Here is an 11,750-nt window from a genome sequence, read left to right on the forward strand (position 1 = left end):
AAGTCCATACTGCTATTCATAGGGCTGCACATGTGTCATGTGTTTCGCTAGCCAATCACAGTCCTGAATTTGCAAAGTCAGCCAATCACATTACAGTTAGTGGTGATGACACTAGCTGTAAAGTGATTGGCTGATATGAAAAAAGTATCGATTTGCATTAACAATGGAAGGGTTAGGGGGTACACAAATTCTTTGGTCGGTGTCCAAAACTCACTTATAGGGGGCGGCTACACCGCCCCCAAAAAAAACTAAAAACACACAACAGACTTCAAAAGACGTTGTTGGCAGTCAATAAGTTAACACGCCTGAGGCAGCATTGATGGACAAAGTTTAAACTTGCTGTGATTTTCAGTATTTCACTTCAACAACCCCCACTTTGTTTTGGTCTGTAAGGAATGTGTAGGACTGGCCCTGTTGTTGCAGTCCAGATGAAAATGTGGGCAGCAGAGGGCACAATTGCGACCCAACCTTTGAAAGATCATGTAATATTTTCCGTTACCGCTGTCCTCACGGCGATCTCCTCATTACACGCATTGGGGGGGGGGGGGGGGGGATATCCGGTCACGGTAATCCGTTGCTTAGTTTTGGCCTGTTGAATGTGGCTTGTTTTTTCCACAAAGCAACAGAAATGGAAATAAAGCCATTTTCCCACAGGAAGTAAAGGGAGTTTTTTTCTCAAATTACGTCAGATAATCTGCCTGTCGTTATCTGGCAGTGAAAGCATCATTCATAGGATGGCAAACAGCGGCAACTGGTGGAAAAACAAAAATCTTGTTGGTGGCAGAATCCAATGAGAAATCTCGTCGTTAACGAAGAGTTCCCGCTGTGGGTGTGTCTTCTCCTCCGCATCATCAGCGCCCATATCCTGGGTGGGGTTGGCGAAAGGGCCTACTCTGTGTGGAGTTTGCATGTTCTCCCCGTGTCTCCTAGGGTAGTTAATACCCTCACAAAAACATGTAGTAATCCTCCCCCATGACCGCCGGGGCGCCTGATGGAAGGGAACTGGTTGGAATAAGGTGTTCCTTCCACACGCTATGTCCTTCCGGGGAAACTCCCCCCTGTCAGGTGACAAGAAGGTCAGTTGGCTCTCATGCATTGAAGGAGGCATGAGCTCGTCCCTGGGCTCCCCAGAATGTGGGGGGAGTGTAGCGCCCCTCAATTAACGCTCAATTAACATGATCGGTCTGCTGTTAAAATACATTCCTAGAATGACTTTCAGTGGTCTGATTCTGTTGGAAGTCATGGCTCTCAGTTCCCACCTGAGGTCATGTGGGAGTTCCGACCGCTCCACGCGGTACTGAATAACCGCTAGCTTACATAACGTCTTCAGATTAGGACTCAAGTCTAGGATTTGCAGGTCATATTCATATCCCCTAAGGAGGATGATGCAATCTCCCACCATGCAACAGCACCTGCAATGGACTGGACGTGGTCCTTTCCCCTTGGGCTCAACCTTCGTCCAGGAAAAGGTCTCTGGATTGAGTTTCCACAGGAAACCTGAGGTAGTTTCCTCGTTTTTAACACCACCAATTGTGTACAGCTCTCCATTGTAGGCAAAGGCTGCATGCAACCTGCTTTGTCCCGGACGAATCTGTGCAGACGGTGTGCTCAGCCAGCAGTTGGTCTCTGTGTCAAACACACTGATGGTGTTGTTGTGGTTCTGGCGCCGCCCCCCCTTGCCCCCAATTACAAACATCTTTGTCCCGATGATCGTGGCAGAATGCCATCCTGAAGCATCTGGCAGAGTTCCTCTGGTGTTAATTAAAGACCAGACCATCGTGGATGTGTCCAACCTGTAGGTGTCATTAGTAAATCCATTAGTCTTCCATTGGTATCCTCCATGGATAAACATGACCTTGCCCAAGACACAGGCTGAGTGGTTCCCCCTCTCCCCTGGAATGGTCCCTGACACCCTGGGTTTGAACCATCTGTGGGCGTCGACATCAAATGCATAAAGCTCGTTGCAGCTAAGAGAACCCCAGATGTAGACGATATATTCTATCAGCACAGCTGTGTGGCCCTCAAGGCAGCGACTCTCTAGCACGTCTTGGGAATGTCCAGTTTCAAACGGGGACAACGACCTCCAGCTTAAAGACACTGTGTTGAAAACGTGGGCACTAATCACAGTCCTGTTGGGACGATGCTTCATTTCAAAGGCGTACACCTCGTGCTTCACTGCAGCAGCACTGTGATTTCGTTCAGAAAGGTCCTCTAGTCCTCCGTTCAAATCTACCGTCCAGCGGAACATTCCTCACACTGTAAATCTGTAAAGACTCACCCCTGAACAACACACTGGATTCCTAATGTGCGCGTTTATCGCTTATATTGCTTCAGTGGCACAAATGTCAAGCAATGCTTGGCCAATCCATAAAGCATGATAGCCTCAGCCCCTTCGACCCTTATCCTTATATGGCCATGGCCATCTTGTATATGGTCTCTGTCTGATGGGAACCTCATACGTCCAAAACTGTTACTTGTCAGGATTCCAATTCAAAAGTAGCAGATCCACCAGTTTCCAGCTTGTGGATTTTCTACTTTCGGGCGTTAATTTACGAATCTGCCAGAGTAAATAAATAAATAAATCAGCCACTGCCAGCGATTTTTCGTTTTCCTTACCTTTTCAACTAGTCACAGAACATTTATCTCTTTGTCTCGTCAAAAATGCAGAGGAAATCCAGGGAGGCGGGAAAAAGGCATTTTCCCAAATACGCTAACCAGGAAGTGAATGGTGGAGGAGATTTTGCGATCACGTGATCTCCTGGTTCTGTATGTGACTGAGAATGTAATGGTCACTCATATCTTAGCGAAAAGCGCCATCTAGTGTAAAAAACTAAACATACAACAGGCGTCAAAAGATGTTGTTGGCAGTCAATGAGTTAACACGCCTGAGGCAGCATTGCTGGACAAAGCTTAAACTTGCTGTGATTTTCAGTATTTCAACAACCCCAAATTTGTTTTGGTCTGTAAAGAATGTGTAGGACTGCCCCTGTTGTTGCAGTCCAGATGAAAATGTGGCCGGCAGAGGGCGCAATTGTGACCCAAGGTTCAAATTTTGTGTGGTGAAGTGACATTCACCGCTCCCTCACCCACTGTTGAAATGCCCTTGAGCAATACACTCATAGACATATGACGCCTCCTCCGGCTCTGAGGAGTCTGTATCTTGGGCGCTGTTTTGAAAAGGCAAGCCTCCTGACTACTGGCCAACAATCACAGAGAGTCTTTTTCGGGACTTGGCAGAATCTAGTTGTATTTGAATATGTTTTAATACAACTAGAGGAAAAAACGCGTACAGAATCACAAGTTTTCAAATATAAAAATCTTTTGAAAATAGCAGATCTACAAGCTCTCGACGCGTCACTTTGTGAGCTTATAGATCGCCTATTTTCAAACAGCCAAAGTATATAGAGGTCTGAAGTGATTAATGTATGTTTTTCTTTATCATAATCAAAATCTACAAAGTAACTAGTAACTAAAGTTTTGAAATAATTGTAGTGGAGTAGAAGTACAATATTTTCCTCTGAGATGTAGTGGAGTAGAAATAAAAGTATTGAAAATGGGAAATACTCCAGAAAAGTAAAAATAGCTCAAAATTGTACGTAAGTACAGTACTTGAGTACATGTACTTAAGTACAATTTTGAGGAGTAAGTACAAAATGGATATTTGTATATTCAATATGAAAATGTATACAAAGCTTTTAATTGGATACGGTACTTTACCCATTATATTCTTGTAAGGCAGCCATTGTGTTGCAGATAACATGATTGCAGGCCTTTGCTAGCCTGGTAAACCCTAGGCCTTTGCTGTGATGGGGAAATGACAAGCAGTGTAACAGAGGTGTTGTAAAAGTGCGACATCTAGTGGCTGAATGCTGTCTAGCACTCCTTTAGCTACTTGTAATGTAGCAGTGGTGTATTGGTTTAAGGGATTTAGCAGTGCAAATATAGAATACAGTATTCTATAGTTGCACTGCTAAATCCCTTAAACCAAACGTGAACCCTATCGTCCCTATTCTGGCCATTTTACAATAGGCTAACTTTCGCCAAAAATGGGCACACATTCACTGAAAATACTAAATAGCTAATCTAACAGGCTCACAATGTGTCACAATGCTATGCATTGTGAGCTTGTAGAGGCAAAGAGATTTGGTGTAAAGGGAAAAAAGGAGGGGACCGAGTTTAAACATCTGGGGGTCCCCGGTCAACCTATGATATAACGTTTAAGTGGTTAAATGTCACCTGTAATCCATATCTTTGAAAAAGAAAGCATTTGAGCTTTAAGCTTAAAACCAAAAAAAACGTATGTTGCTATTATATCAGTGGTTCTCAAACTTTTTCATGTGAAGAGCCCCAAAAATTATATGTATTTGGCCGCAGACCGCCGGACCCCCATCTCTAAACATTTTGTTCCAGGGACCCCCCAGAAGCAAAGATTTGAGTTGTACAAATGTTCGCTTTAAAATATATATATATATATATATATATTCAAAGATTTGCACTCTGTGCCGCGCTATGAGCTTGTATATCTGCTATTTTTTAACAGCCAAAGAAATCTAAAATGACACAGATGCGTTTTAATGGGTTCATTTCTGGCTGACGACCACAGTGTCTGCCATCACCCCGTCAGAAACCTGAAGACTGCAGACTGCCGTTCCTCATGGCCTGGTTGATCAGCATCAGGCCATCCTCCACTGACAGACAGCTCAGGGCAGCATTGGCTAAGTCAGGGAGAGAGAAGGGCTCCAAATGAGTTAGTGCAGGGGTCGGCAACCAAGTGCCAAGTTTTCATTTTCTTGATTGTCAGTGTGGTAGATCAGTGGTTTTCAACCTTTTTCGCATCAAGGACCCCCAAATTGAGAAATATTAGCCCAGGGACCCCCATTTGAAAAGATATACCAGGGACTCAAGCATTTAGATTTCTTGGGGGTCCCAATCTATGCTGTATCACCATCATCAGTGTTCATTTAACTCTGAGAGTGTACAAATGGAACCGGTCCATTTGGTTCCATTTGTACACTCTCAGAGTTACAGACATACTGTATAAGGGTCAATTTGGTTGCTAACTATTAATTTGGCTGGGGACCCCCTGGAACCCCCTCAAGGACCACTGGTGGTCCCCGGACCACTGGTTGAAAACCCCTGTGGTAGATGGTAAATGGTGCATTTATATAGCGCTTTTATCCAAAGCGATTTACATAGATGATAGATTACATTCACCCATTCACACACACACATTCATACACCGATGGCGGAGGAAACCAAGCAAGGCACCAACCTGCTCATCATCGGGAGCAATTAGGGGTTCGGTGTCTTGCTCAAGGACACTTCGACACTAACTCTGGGGGAGACCGGGATCGAACCGGGAACCTCACGGTTTCCATCCGGCCGCTCTACTGGCCCCTCTACCCCTGAGTCACAGCCGCACCCATATCATCATTACGTTTAATTATGACAGCACATCAAAATGTCATATTTCCATCTGATTTTGATTGTCCATAGGCTGGCTATACAATACATAACCTTATTTTTCTCCCTTCTTCTTCTGAAATATTTTCTTTCACATCAGGATGTAATGATCATTAGACTCAGAGCAATAACCCACCTATCTCCCTCCCCAGTCAGAGTTAGGAGTTTGAATGAATGTAGAACCATGTGCAGGATGTCATTTGTATGTAAGTGAGGGGTCTTAATTTCACTGACATTTTTTGAATATTTCATTTTAAAAGAAAAAACCTCTCTCTCACACTTATGCCAGTGTGCCAGTGATCACCCTCCCCTGTGCCAATGTTGGTGCCCGTGCTTAAGGTTGCCTACCCCTGAGTTAGTGTATGAGAATGTAAAGAGTATCTATTCAGAATGAAGAATAAGTTGTCTGATTTGTAACCTTGCTCATGTAAGAGGCTCTTTTTTTCCCATTTTTTCCCCCAATGTTAACACAAACCCTAGCGGCCCTATTCTGGACATGTCATAATAGCAGGGGTGCAATGCTCAGTGGACGGGGTTGCACGCCGAGCAACCACTTATTTGGCCAGGGGGACGTGCAGGCACACGCATAGATTTAAAACTACTTTAAATTCACACTTCATCAAAGTTTACAAAGGCTCCCGACTCACGCCAGGTACATTAACATAGGAATTAGCCTATATGCATATCAATTGCCCATTGTGTGACCTGTACTGTAGGTGTTAAGCGACGTGCGCGTGACGTCATTAAAATAGAGAGCAACCACTTCTCAAATGAGCATAGCATCACTGCATAATAGACAAGCATTTGGTGAAAACAGTAGATCTACAAGCTCACTACATGTCAGCTTGTAGGTTGGCTATTTTGAGAAGAAAGAAAATGGTGTAGAGTGCAAAAAAGGAGGTGACCATGTACAGGGTTTAAGCTCCCCACACACACACACACACACACACACACACACACACACACACACACACACACACACACACACACACACACACGCGTACAAACACTCTTATAGCCGGCTAGCCTCTTGCAGAGCCGCGCCGTAAAAAGTAATTTGTGTAATACATTCATGTAAGAGTAGAGGGGCAGTATAAGCACCTGGATATCAGCCCACATATAGCTGTTGACTGCTTCCTTATTAGTTGCTATTTGTCATTTGAAGAACGCATCGACAGGCGACATGTCGAGCTTGTAGATCTGCTATTTTTCGACGAATGTTCCCCCCCAGAATAGGCACGCTGGGGTTCAAGTGGCTAAGGCCTATAAACCTGGTCATGGGACGAATAGTGAAAAATAACCCATCTGCAAGATCACAACACATTGCCATGAGCTTTGAGCTTGTAGATCTGCTATTTTCGACATGTATACCCTCACTCACAGGCATTCAGTCCCTGTTTGCTGGCACCACCCTCCACAGCTGGGGAGGTATAAACTACAGCATCCTCCCATACACACACTTGCCAGTAGCTTCTGCAGTGCAGCAAAAAGGACGGTCACTTGATCCGTCGCCAGCTTAAGTTCCAACCTGTAAGCACGGCCAAATGTGTTTGATGGCCAAGCTGGAGGCACCGCTGTTGCTGCTGGGTTGGGCTGTTGTGCTGGTGGGAGACTGCTTTACCTCTACCACACCCAGACGCCTCATAGACAGACAGACAAACAGACAGACAGACAGACGCCGCTAGACGCTCGGGCCACAAGATGCTACCTAGAGCCTGGCCAGTGACCACACCCACTGAGCATTTTTCGGGCTATTAGACGTCTAAAATGCGTCTAAGGGCTTGGCTAAAACCGGGTTATAATTGGTCTAACAGTGAAAGTTTTTTAGCGGTCTAGGTTGATACGTTGATTAGCTGTTTTTTAAGCGTCTATTTATAGACTGTCTATATTATAGCCGTTGAAATGACGTCTATAATATAGACGTCTATGTACAGACGCTTAAAAAACAGCTAATCAACGTCTAGGCTAAGCCAAGACCGCTAAAAACTTTCACTGTTAGACCAATTATAACCCGGTTTTAGACGGAGGTCTAATAGCCGACTATGGCTCAGTGGGCAGGGATGAAGAGCAGCTCCAGCTAGCCCGCCAGATGCGAGGCCAACTGACTGGTGAAGATGACACCTCCCACTGAGTAGCAAACAAGACAGACCCCGCCCCGAAAGAGGGAGGATGCAGCTACGTTCAGTCGGTAGAAACGGGTAAACATACAGTAGATAAGATAGATAAACAGATTTGTATTGTTGTTTTTTTTGTTTTTTGTGCATTTTTTCCTTATTCAACAACTATTTCTAGTAGTATTACAACTTGATTTTAAAAGTCAAAAACCTATAAAGTAGTCAGCCACCAGAAAAAAAGTTCTTGCAACAGTGAGATAGTGAGAGGTTTCTCTGGGAGGGGTAATGCATGCGGAGGAACTTCCCAGATTCACTTCCTGCTGAACAGGTGCCCAAGAACCTGTAGGAACCCTCCCCTACTTATACTTATACTTAACTCTACCTTTACCACACCCAGATGCCCCATAATGAGAAAGATCAGGGGTCTTCAACGTTTTCAGGCCATGGACCCCCTAGCTGAGAGAGAGATAAAGCAGGGAGGGACCCCCTCTATATTATATAAAATTGTGTTTCAGATAAACGTTTGCTGTTTTTTTCCCCTCTACGCCTTTAACTCTTTGCCAAAAAATAGCCGATCTACAAGCTCACAACACCTCGCGCTGTGAGGCGTTGTGAGCTTGTAGATCTGCTATTTTTGGCTAAAGTTCTCTTCAGAAAAGGGATGCTAGGGTTCAAGTGGTTCATGTAAAAAAAAACATATCACAAAGATTTGGCGGATCCCCTGTAGTAACTCTGAGGACCCCCTGTTGAAGACCCTTGAGATCGATAGATCGATTGAGATTTTCTTAACAACAACTATTTCTAATACGACTATTACTTGATGTTAAAAGTTTTAAAAAATCAATATCGCACCATTATGACAAACTACATACAATCGAAGCAGCAGCGTAGCCTGGTAAACCCTCCCTCCGGAAATCTCATTTCCATTTGATTTCAGGAGTTAGTCTGGGCTGATCCACCTTTCTGCAATATTCGCTGTGGGCTGGAGTTGGGCGGGAGTAATACCATTGACTGACAACCCCTTCAGCCAATGATCGTTTTTCCCCTTCAGCCAATTGCAGTGGATTTTTACCATCTCCGTCACTAATATGACACAACGGGACTTTTGAGATCGCCATGCACGAAATAGGTTGCCTTATTCGGATACATGCGCGTCACAGCCCGCCCCTCCCGGTTCTCTGAATTTATATTTTTAAATAGGCTCTGTCATGATTAATTGACCACATATATGAAGTTAAACAACTAAATTCTATCCAAACGATATCTTAAAAGTAAATTCCGTGCCTCAAAAACGAAGTTTGAGACCGTTTTATAACCGAAACTAAGAAGTGACGGCACTCGCACAAAAAAACAATGGCTGCCGTTCGTCTTTTTTCGCTGCAGTCAGGCAGCACTCGGCATCATTCGGGCTCACTCGAACTCGCCACCTGATTGGCCAACTGTCGCTGTCAATCACAGAACGATGAGCGACGACGCTGATAGGCTCGTCAGGTCGGCGTACAGAGCGAATATTGCAGAAAGGCGGATGAAGCCAGACTCTCTCCTGAAATCAAATGGAAATGAGATTTCCGGAGGGAGGGTTTACCAGGCTAGCAGCAGCGTGCCCCAGAGGCGAAGACACGCCTTGGCATCCGCCAACCTGAACATTTTCCTGGTGGAAATACTAAAATCGACTTCATCGTTTAGCCTATAGTAGTTTACTAGTAGTATACTTTTTACTAGTCAGAGAACGAGCTAAACGTCAAACAGCATAAATTGATTACAGTAATTACTACATCAAATAAGAGTAACTTACTTGCACGTTTATCAGCTGCACGACGTACTGCTCCATCCTGCAGTAAGGAGAGAGAGAGAGAGAGAGAGAGAGAGAGAGAGAGAGAGAGAGAGAGAGAGAGAGAGAGAGAACTGAGAGAGACTAACTAATAAACATGTAGTTCAAGATGGCAAAAAGTGGCCTCATTTGAAAACACATGACAGACCTTTAATGTTTATTATGTCAGTGGTGGAAAGTAACCAAATACATTTAATCAGATACTGTGTGTAATTAAGTGCAATTTGGATGCAGGCTACTTTCACTTTACTGGAGTATTTCCATTTTTCAATACTTCAAGGACTTCAAGTAACTGTGTAGATTTAGATTATTTATAATACAAAAACATACCATAACCAATTAAGCCCTATGTGTTACTTCATCTATTGGAAAATAGCCGATCTACAAACTCGCAATGCAGCACGATGCAACGCGTTGTGAGCTTGTAGATCTGCTATTTTTGAAATATTTTGACATTTGACACATTTTTCAAACATTGTGAAATGGGCCATTCATATTAATGTACAGAATATTACATCTACATTGTGGTAGAACTACTTTTAAGTAAATAAAATGTGAGTAGGCCTGCTACCTTCTTCCATGTGAATTAAATATCATTGTGTGGAGGGGGCCCAGGTTGAACTGATCTCCTCCTACAGTATGTGTCTAGGCCTGCTTTAGTTTTTAGTTTCGTTTGCCAAAAAAAGAACAGATGTACGAGTTAACAATGGCCCACGATGCTACAGGTTGTTGGCTTGTAGATCTGTTCTTTTTTTCACACCAAATGTGGTGGTGATTGATTTGAACGACTGCGGCAAACCACAGTTATATTCAAACGAAAACAAGCTGCAACTAGAAAAAGTGCTCCTCAGAGCACAGGTCTCCGCCAGCTCAGGTAGGTTATTGTGGGCCAGCAATGTCCGGACTTTAGTTACTAGTTGTACTTTGATTATTATTACAAAACATACATAACCTTCAGCCCTATATACATTTCGGCCATTTGAAAATAGCCGATCTACAAGCTCACAATGCGACACATTGTGAGCTTGTAGATCTGCTATTTTCAAAAGATCTGTATACATTTGAAAACTTGTGAAATGGCACATTCTGCATAATGAGTACTTTTACTTTTGTACATTAAGTACATTTTTATACCAATACTTTTGTACTTTTACTCAAGTAAATTCTGAATTCCGGACTTGTACTTGTGACAGAGTACAATGCAGTATTGATACTTTTACTTAAGTAAAACATTTGAGTACTTTTTCCACCACTGATTGACAGGTGCGTTGCGATTGATGTGGGGTCATTAATCACACCTGTCGGTTCTGCCAGAACTTTCAAACGGATATGACACTAGAGGACAATATCATGTAATATTATCAAACAAAATGAAAACATATCAGACGGTCCACATTTACAAAGAGGAAAAGGTGTGTTTAGTAAAATATCTCCACTTTTCCATGAGCTGCACACGCAGCGACGCCCCTGAAATGATTTCTGCGCTGAACGAATGAAAACTTCCTCTGCGCTTCTAGCCTTTTCCTGGCTGTGCCCTGGGTTGACTCCCACAGTGTCAGTTTACTTGCCACTAGTTCTGGATGCCTGACGCAGTGCCCTGGCCAGCGTCCTTGCATTATGAGTACCTATGAGTGCATATAACAGTAATTATAGTGAGTGTTATAAGCATACTACAATGCTATTATACTTGACCTTAAAAGTCATTACAACATTTTAATGTGTCGTGATTATTGTTGTGATAAAAACATAATGGGTATTTATACAATATATTACTAGGGAGGAAGTGACCAGATAGATATTGAATGATGACGTGAAGTGATGTTGCATATTGAATGAAGCAGCGGAAAAGGGCAACGGGGCCGCCCTGGAGAAGGGCCAAGAATAAGGTGAGTCGGTGCAACTGAGACAGAATCTGCCTCCTCACAGAAGACAACACTACAGAGCAGCTGATGAGGGAGGCTCACAATCCCAGACTGTGGTCGGGTGTGAACTCTGTATTATTTTAGTTCATTGACAATCTGAAGGTACTGTGGTGGTGGAAAAAGTATATATTATTTTTACTTAAGTAAAAGTATCAACACTGCGATGTAGAAATACTCTGTTACAAGTAAAATATTCCAAATATACTTGAGTAAAAGTACAAAAGTATTGGTATCAAAATGTACTTAAAGTACCAAAAGTAGAAAGTACTCATTATGCAGAATGTCCCATTTCACAAGTTTTCAAATGTATAAAATGCATAAAAAATCTTTTGAAAATAGCCGATCTACAAGCTCACAATGCGTCGCGATGCGACACATTTTCAAATGGCCGAAATGTATATAGGGCTTAAGTGGTTCTGT

This window comes from Gymnoscopelus microlampas (genome assembly GCF_963454915.1).
Source record: "Gymnoscopelus microlampas genome assembly, chromosome: 14".
In the NCBI taxonomy this organism is placed as follows: Eukaryota; Metazoa; Chordata; class Actinopteri; order Myctophiformes; family Myctophidae; genus Gymnoscopelus; species Gymnoscopelus microlampas.